We start from the raw sequence: 8,692 nt of genomic DNA, 5'->3' as shown, positions 1-8,692 counted from the left end.
GAAATTAAATTTTTTGAAAGGTAAAACAACTTTCCTTTTTAAGATGTATAAGAAATTCCAGTGGTCCGGGAGGTGGCGCAGTGGATAAAGCATTGGACTCTCAAGCATGAGGTCCTGAGTTCAATCCCCAGCAGCACATGTACCAGAGTGGTGTCTAGTTCTTTCTCTCTCTTCTCCTATCTTTCTCATTAATAAATAAATAAAACCTTTAAAAAGAAAAACAAATTCCAACAATCATCATCCATCCATTGATTCAATAAGACCCTGTTCTAGGTTCAGGAAAACACCGGAAGGAACAAGTAAATTAACTCCTCTTTTCACAGGGTTTACATTCTAATGAGAAATCTACATAGCAAACAAATAGGCAAATAATTATAAGTAAAATTTCAGGTAGTGGTGAGTGTTAAAATGATAGCTAACCAGATATCGGGGCCTGGCACTTGACTGCACTAGAGCTGGGTTGGAGGGCAATTAAGTTGGATTCTGGGGAAAGAGCACTGCAAGCAGAGAGGACAGCAAGAGTAAAGTTCCTGAAGTAGGAAAACACCATGACTATTCAAGAATAGTAGATCACACGAAGATGAAGCATAGTGAAAAATGGCAAGGGACATAAAATAGGTAGATGAGAAGTCTCGTCAGGAGTGAGAAGTTAAAGTCATGTTTGGATTTTTTTTTTTTTTTTTTTTTTACCAGAGCACTGATCAGCTCTGGTTTATGGTGGTGCAGGGGACTGAACCTGGGACTTCAAAGGCTCAGGCAAGACAGTCTGTTTGTAGAACCATTATGCTATCTACCCCTGCCCCATGTTTGGATTTTAATGTAAGCACAAGGGAATGAAGCAAAATAGTTCACTTGGATAGTGCTGCTTTGCCATGTATGGGGTCCAAGTTTGAGCTCAGCCTCCAATGCACTGAAGGAAGCTTTAATACAGTGACATATTCTCCCCTGTGTCGCTCCCTCTCTACCGAAAAAATAAATAAATATTAAATAAAGCAAAATCTGAAAAGAAAAAGATGCAGTGATTCCAAAGGTACCAGTAGAGGGTTTTATGAAGGTGAGTGGAAAGATCTGATTTCTGTTTTCAAGACATTAACCTCACTGCAGCACATGTATAAAGTGACAAGACTAGAAAGTCATGGAGTCAGACTAGTTTGGTGAGTAGAGCATGACATTCTTAGAAATCATAAACCCAATTAAGAGACTGTGAAAGGACACAGGTAAGAGACAATGATAGTTTAGATCTGGGTGTTCCAGAGGAACCGTAGGGGTCAGATGCAAGAATTTAAAGATTGCACCTTCAAGATATACAGAAGATTGCCAGGTAAGTGACACCGGTTCAAATCCAGCCCCCACTGCATTGAAGGCAGCTTTGATGCTGTCATCTATTTCATCCTCTCTAAATTTCCAGATGACTCTTCGCTAAAACTATGACCATTAATGACTATGTCTCAGAAATATTTGTTAAATGAACAAACTGACCTGAACTATGGTGGTTAATATCATTGGGGCAGTAGGAGTACAGAACTTGGTGGTAGGTTGGGTTTGGAATTATATTTCTGCAATTTTATAATCTTGTAAGCCTCTACTAAACCACAAATTAAAAAAAAAAATTTTAGTAGGGCACCAAAGTAAAAACCCTGGGTTGAACGAATGTGTCCTGGAGCTCCGCTTCCCCAGAGACACACCTTACTAGGGAAAGAGAGAGGCAGACTGGGAGTATGGACCGACCAGTCAACGCCCATGTTCAGCGGGGAAGCAATTACAGAAGCCAGACCTTCTACCTTCTGCAACCCTCAACGACCCTGGGTCCATGCTCCCAGAAGGCTAGAGAATGGGAAAGCTATCATGGGAGGGGGTGGGATATGGAGATTGGGTGGTGGGAATTGTGTGGAGTTGTACCCCTCCTACCTTATGTTTTTGTTCATTAATCCTTTCTTAAATAAAAAATTAAAAAAAAAAAAAAACCCTGGGTTGAGGGTAAGGGTGGATGTTCAGCTTCACCGGGCGGGGCAGAGGGGGGATGGGATGGGACACAGTCTTTTGGTGGTTGGAATGCTGTTTATGTACACTCCTATTAATTTGCAGTCATATATATCACTATTTAATTAATATGAGAGGGGAAAATTGATTGAATGTCTCAAACTTTTTAAAGCACAGACTGAGTCTTTTTAATACATAGGCTTAGTCTTTGATATGTTGACTCTCTTAAAAACATAGACCAGGGAGAACAGAAGCAACCGATGGCACAACTATATACAAATAATGTCAAAGGGCATAAATTATGGTGATGTTGTGCATGATACAGCAAATCCTAACAAAGGGATATTTCAAAGTTAACCCAATTGCCAAATAATGTGATTATAGCAATAACTATCTATTGTCTTCTTAAACCCTAAGACAGCAGGAACCTCCTGCTTCCTCTATAGAGCCTATATTTCCTTCAGTCCTGGAACCTCTAGGGTGGGGCTCACTTTCCTGCATGCTTCCATCAATTCATAACAAATGATATTGCATCCGCCAATCCCAACCTAATCAACGCAACGAGTACCACCTCAGCATGCTTCACTTCAGACTGTGTCCAGAGACGTCAGGCACGGAATGTCAACCCCTCACCCTCATTACTCAGGTGAGACCTTTCCTTTCATAGCATTCTCTAATTTCATTCCAGGTGGTTCACTTCCTAACAAAGTCCCAAAACCTAGATATAAACCAGGTCCCGTAAGATAGAGCATATGTTCACATGTATCCATAAATGAGGGCAAAATATATACCTGAAAGCAAAAATACACAATAGTCTGCAGTGAGTCAGTATAAAGTTCCTAATGAAATAGTGTCTACTTAGACTTAGATACCCTCTTCACCTACTTCCTATTATAGTTCTCTCACTCACTCCAAAGCTAACCTTATCAAAGCAAGGATTGCAAAAGCTGAATAAGGGCAAGAGACTGGCATACTTTAACAATGACTCTTTAGTCACTATCAGGCCACCCCATCAGCTGGGGCCCTAATCAGGAGTCCTGAGATTCCCAAACAGACATGATGGACCTAGACCTCGAATAAATCCCTCTCTCCATTGTTACCGGTCATTTCTATCAGGAACGACACAATAGACCCCTTTGTGGGCCCCCATAGGACCTTGCCCTCAACTTGGATCAACAGTGGTAGAGAATGTTTCATCCTCCGGAGGGAGGATGGACAACATACTCTATACTATACCTGAGGAAGATGGATCCTGATATTGAAGCAGCTTGGAATGTTCCTACTCATGACCACAGAATGTGAGCTCAGATCTATAGGGATGCAGAGGTCACATGGGCTCCTAAGCTGAATATGGGCCCCAGATCACATCAAATTGATGGGTTTTATAGTCAACAATATTTATACCCCTTTCCCACATTAGGGAGCTACTCTCTTCCCTGATCCAGCTTTCTGGTCCTTTTTCCAACCATGACATCATCTCCACAGACAATAACTTGGGTCCACCTGCATATCAGATTTCAGGCTCAGGGGAAAAAAGAAAAAGAAAAAAACAGAACAAAAAACTAGTATAGCCACAGGCCCTTTGGAATTTAACTAAAATATGCCTACTAGCTATCTACAAAATAGAGGAAATCCCAACTCTTCGTCTGCACTATTCCAGTGTTTAGGTCCATGATTGGTCAATCATTTCTTAGGCTTTGTAAGTTAACTCTCTTTTCAACCACCAAGTTCCAGATGCTAGCCGGATGCTGACCAGACTTCCCTGGACAGACAACCTCACCAATGTGTCCTGGTGCTCCACTTCCCCAGAGCCCTTCCCGACTAGGGAAAGAGAGAGGCAGACTAGGAGTATAGATCGACCTGTCAATGCCCATGTTCAGTGGGAAAGCAATTACAGAAGCCAGACATTCAACCTTCTACATCCCACAACGACCTTGGGTCCATAATCCCAGAGGGTTAAAGAACAGGAGGGGATGAGAAACAGAGTTCTGGTGGTGGAATTGTGTGGAGCTGTACCACTCTTATCCTATGGTTTAGTCAGTTTCCTTTTCATAAATAAAAAATTTAAGAAAAAAAAATTTTAATCCTAGCTGTAGTCACTAACCTTCCCTTCCATCTAAGATTTCTTTGCTTCAGGTTTACTCTCAGACTCATGATGGTGAAATATTAGCACAGACCCAGGGAATGGCTCAGATGTAGTGAACCAAATTTCCATACCTGAGGTCTGAGAGGTTGAATGCATGATCCCCAGCACCACTATGCCAAAGCTGAGTAGTGTTCTGGTCTCAGTCTTTCTCAAGAAAATAAATAGGAGGCCAGGCAGTGTTGTACCCAGCTGAGCACACATTACCCAAGCACCCATGCACAAGGACCCAGGTTCAAGCACCGCCCGGTCACCACCTGCAGGAGAGTGGTTTCACAAGTGTTTAAGCAGTGCTACAAGTGTCAGAAATAAAAAATAATAAAGAGGGGTCTGGGACATGGCACAGTGGATAAAGCATCAGACTCTTAAGCATGAGGTCCTGAGTTCAATTCCCAGCAGCACATGTACCAGAGTGATGTCTGGCTCTTTCTCTCTCCTCCTATGTTTCTCATTAATAAATTAATTGATTAAAAATAACAATAAAGAGTAATATATTTAAATAAGTGCTTTTTAAAAAAGAAACAGCTGCCACAGCTTCAATCTGAAATCACAAGTCAATCACTGACAATAATATCCCAGATTTAATTTATATTGAGGTACACATAAAACTTGTCTTTCCTTCAGGGTCCCAATTTTTACTTAGATTTAATTTAATATATTTCTATTACCTATAGAATAAAATTCAGACTCTGTTCTGGTATTAAAGTCTTTCATGCTTTATCTCCCATCCTTCTTGCCAAATATTTTCCTTTATGTGTTCTACACATTCCAGTTAAACTGAATCACTCATATTTAATCCCCGTATTTTTTTTCTGCTTTCATACATTTCCCCATGCTAGAGATTTCCTCCCCAAACATTGTCTTATCCTTATTCACAAGACCCAGCTCAGTCTTCTTAACCTTCTCCTAAAGAAACTCTCCTCACATCAAATCTCTCTATCAAGGATGACTTTGTAAAACTGCCACTGTATTATCTAGAGAGCTAATCATTCCATCCACTGGTTGTCTTGTTACGTGTGTACTTGCTTAAGTCATTAACTAGTATATATCAGGAATTGCTCTTCCCATTTAACTGTCCTTCATTAAACTCTAATTCTTCATGTAAAAGTAAAGTAACAAAACAAATTGTAAGAAAACTGAATATGGATGAGATTGCGACACTAGGATGTAAACGCCTTTCCTTCTAGTCATTCCTGCTCTTCTAGAACAAGAAGACCACTACTAACAAGGACATCAAGGTCCCCACTGCCAAACTGTTTGCCATAAATAAGGAAGACCACATGTTGGGAATCACTACTAAATTTCAGCTTTTGAAAGACCTATCAGTCCTCTTTGCTGGCTACAAAGTCCCTCTACCTTGGAGCCTAAGATCATCAGCCTCAGGCAGCCCCAGTGACCTTCACCATTGCCATCATGAACCTCCTCAGCACACTCTCCCTGCTTCAAAAGTGGTTCCAGGTGGCCATCAAGGACAAGCAAGAGAGAACTGAATAACAGACTAAAAGGTGACTTCCTGGGCTATTTCCCGCCTTGTACTAAATCTCCTCCAAGCAGCAAGCAAAAAAGCGAACTCCCCCAGCCACAGACCTCAACATCCACATGTCCTATGCATAGTTTTCACTTTATATATATGAAGTGTGCAGCAATATGAAAAAAGGGACACAGATCATCTTTATTGTCTTTCTGAAGTCATTGGGGCTTAGAATATATATAGACATGCAGGTTTAGACCTAGTCACATCTTTTCAACAAAACAGTCGCCTCCATGATTTTTGCTAGTTACTTGACCTCAAGCTTTTTAATTTTAAAAAATACCAGTAGTTATTGTACCCACCTCACAAAGCTGTTTAGTGAACTGAGTCAGTTAATACAGGTAACTGAGTCTAGTGTATGTGTTTAATATTATCATCTATGGATACAGATGATAAAGGCCTCTGGTTGACAGAAGCTGTCCAGCTCCAGAAGATGGTGGAAGCTACCTAAACTTTGTCTTGTCTCTCTGCCCCAGCTTAGATTCTAGCCAGTGAGAGATTTGGACACATCACACAAACTGACACTATGTATAGTGCTCACCCTATCCAGAGTTACATGATATAAGTGAATACTGCTAATGGGTGTCCTCAGTGACACATCAAACACACACACACCACAACCAATCAATCAAGTCAAAGCAGGGCAGGGAAGATCAAAGGAAGAAGCAGTGTTCTATGGCTTGTATAGCTTATGGTTCTCATAGGCTGTGACAATCTTAGCAGAAGACTCAGAACCAGAAGACATTCACCTCTCCCTTTATTTGCAATTCTGTTGATATTTCCAGCATTTCTACCCCGTCCCCCACCACCGTCTTACTTCTATACTTTGGAATGCAGTACAGTACACCATCTCCCAGGGGACTTGTTTAAGCTATGAGATAAGAGGTAATCCTCCATGTATGAATCATTTACATTATCTTGAAACAACAGGGAATCCTAATAGTGAAGTCAGCCCACCCTCACTGCAAGATGAGATGCTTCTTTTCTTTTTATCTTGCTTTTATTTTTCTTGCTTCTATCAGAGAGATCCAAATACCTATCTTCAGTCCCTCTTATTTTGATATGAGCTGTGATGGAAGATGGTGAACACTTCCTATGAACCAGAGGCTATGCTGAGGGACACAGAGCTCTTTACATAAACCAAATGAATGTGGTATTATTATTATTATCTCCATCAAACTCTTGAGGAAACAGATTTAGAAAGGTTACATAATCTAATGAAGTCTTACAGTTAGGTAGTTATGAAGCCAGAACTTGAACCTAGAATAATCTGACTCTAGAGCCCATAACCTTAGTCATTTAGATCTACTTTCCCTACTTTGGGTGGTGGATTTCAACCTGTGCCTTAACCCCAGCCTGCCTGCTGACCCTTTAACTGTGTGTGTCTTTCAGATAGGATACATTTGGAACATCCAGTAAATTACCATTAATTTAACCAAATTGTCGGGTTGTGTTGCAGGGGAGAGAACTCCACCGGAGCCAACCTGGGTTGCTGCTTACTGAACGTTGTGGGAGAGAAACCGGGAACTCTTGGCTGAGCAGGAACACAATGCAACTCTCCTTTATTGATCATATACAATGCCTTTTATATATATCTTTAACCGGAAGTGGCAAATGGGGAAAGGAAATGGCTAGGAGAGGGGGCAGAGCAAAAAAAGAGCGCAAACATAGAAAGCTTCCATAGCAGCTGTTGCAAAGGTTCTAACCAATGGGATTACACCAATACCCTGCAGGCAGGGCGGGTCTCAGGCAAAACAGTGATTATGTAAATAGAGCACAGCATCAAGTAATGCCGGGGACCTGGCGTAATGACCAACACCAAATGAAGAAGTCTACCTTCTCATCATTCTTTAAGGGCAAATGGACCAGACAATAAATCAAAATTATGTTGATATAAAGTACTTATATTCTTGTTACCTATATTTTATCATCAAATACACACACACATATATATTGCTGAGCTCATTATATAAAGTTTCACTAGTTCAACTCTCAAGTCTAGTTAAACTCTATTGCCCACATTCCCTATAGTAGTAAGAAACCTATATAATCCTTTCCAAGTCCCTTTTCTAACAGGAATGACTCAGTTCTAGCCACTGAGAAACAGGAAGAATTGAGATCAGGTTTGAACACATTTCCTTAAATAAAAAAAAAAAAGGAAAAGAAAAAAAAAGGAGAAAAGAAAGTGATATGATATTATCTTAAAGGGATACATAAACTCTGGAGTCATTTAATAGACTCTATTAGAGCACAAAACTTGTATGCCCGAGAATCCAGAGCCCATAGGTTCAATCCTTAGCACCATCTTACACCAGAGCTGAACAGTGCTCTGGTCTGTCTGTCTCTCCCCTCTTACCTCTCATAAACAAAATAAATAGATCTTTTCTAAAAATAATATTAAGGAGGAAGCCCTGGAGTTAGTTCAGTGGCTAGAGCACTATATTTAAAAATATATAGGGGGAGGTGGGGATAGACAGCATAATGGTATGCAAAGAGACTCTCACACCTGAGACTCCAAAGTCCCAGTTCAATCCCCCCCTAGACCACCATAAACCAAAGCTGAGCGGTGATCTGGTAAAAATAAATAAATAAATAAATAAATAATAAAATAAAATATGAGGGGGAGGTGGTGATGCACCTCATTTAAGCACTCACATTGCAAGCACTCACAAGGACTCAGGTTCAAGTCTCTGGTCCCTACCTGCAGAGGGACAACTTCACAAGAGATGAAGCAGGGCTGCTCTGTCTCTCTCCCTCTCTAACTCCCCCTCACCTCTCAAATTCTCTGTCTCTATCCAATAATATTTATATGCATATAATATATATGCATAAGTTCACCAGTATAGACCCATTTCTCTTGTTGCTGCCTAGAATCCAGATGTGATCTCTAGAAACAGCACAACAATCTTTAGACAATATAATACAATACTCTAAGAATAGTGGAACAGAATTAAAGTCTTGGGCTTATAGCCATATACTCAACCACTTGTATGTGAGTAATCAACATCTTAATTGCCTAAGTTAGCTGGTAAGCATAC

General features: G+C 40.5%; 1 pseudogene; it reads left to right on the top strand.

Moving 5' to 3' along the window:
- Positions 1-4,132: 4,132 nt before the first annotated feature.
- On the top strand, positions 4,133-8,416 carry LOC132538662 (DNA-directed RNA polymerase II subunit RPB11-a-like; annotated as a pseudogene).
- The last annotated feature ends 276 nt before the right edge of the window (positions 8,417-8,692 follow it).

This window comes from Erinaceus europaeus, chromosome 5 (assembly GCF_950295315.1).
Source record: "Erinaceus europaeus chromosome 5, mEriEur2.1, whole genome shotgun sequence".
In the NCBI taxonomy this organism is placed as follows: Eukaryota; Metazoa; Chordata; class Mammalia; order Eulipotyphla; family Erinaceidae; genus Erinaceus; species Erinaceus europaeus.
The sequence above is the reverse complement of the archived record's forward strand: the minus strand, read 5'-3'. Positions and strand labels throughout refer to the sequence as shown.